The following is a 1,142-nucleotide window of genomic DNA, read 5'->3' on the forward strand; positions in this document are numbered from 1 at the left end:
CCCCCCCCCCTCCCTCGAAATATTTTTCTGGGTCTGCCCCTGGGTGTTACTATTCGTTTCAAGGTTGGTATCACATACAAAAATTAGGAAATATGCAGTATCAGTTCATTACATAGGTCTCATCAACTTCTTAGTAGTGGTACCATATTTAAAAATGCGTAAATATAGGATTTTATATATAACTCGTATCAATTGCAGTAAACTTCTGTTAAATCACATTTGTGTGAATTGAATGAGCAGACACAAAGGTAATTTTAGCAGACATACGATTTGCGGATCAATATAGGTCAATCCCCTATTGCAATCTGCAGTATATAGAGTGGTTGGTAGTTACTACTTGACCCTTGCGTGTCTCAAAGTTGCTCTACTATTTTGAGTCTTTAGCACACTTTATGTCTATCCATTTATAACAACTATTCTGCATTATTCATGAAAGCCCTTATTACGTCATGCGTTTAGGGTTCGATGACGTACTACCATAAAAGACTAGAATGTATAACTTGCAGGAAAAGTCTTTCTTAAACCGCATATTCTATTTATGTTTCTCTTCTGTATATTTCTATTTCTATACCTACCTACATTTTCTCGATTCGCAATTTTTTTACCATTCCTTCATTTGTTTGCATTTCGTTTTCCAATTTCCGTATCATGCTTGTGTTCCCTTGTCACGGAAAAAAATTGACGCGATGTAAATATCGTTATACCAGATAATCATACAAAGAACGATTTCCTCGATTGAGCTGGCAATCATTGATCATGGGATTATAATCCATTTCAGGAACCCATATCAAGATGACATGCAAGGAAGTAAACAGAAGCCCCTCTGTGCACAGGAGATATAAATATAGGTGTTAAGTCACACCTAGGATTTTAGGTGAACATTGTCACTCATGAAGCATACAATTTATCTTTTTTATTTCCTCTTTACAAACTCTGCTCTTATCTCTCTTCGCAGTTTCCTTTTTTTATGGTTTCTTTTCTCGTTTCTTTTTTCCCTCGTGTATAGGAAAGCTTGCCATCTAAGGTGACGAAGTAGTCGGGAAACGCCATTCATAGGTATGTGCATATTTACTGAATGATTTTTCAACTACGGTTGCCTTGAATTTTAAAATTGAATGACGAAGCCTTTATTTTTTGTTTAA

This window comes from Belonocnema kinseyi, chromosome 8 (genome assembly GCF_010883055.1).
Source record: "Belonocnema kinseyi isolate 2016_QV_RU_SX_M_011 chromosome 8, B_treatae_v1, whole genome shotgun sequence".
Classification (NCBI taxonomy): Eukaryota; Metazoa; Arthropoda; class Insecta; order Hymenoptera; family Cynipidae; genus Belonocnema; species Belonocnema kinseyi.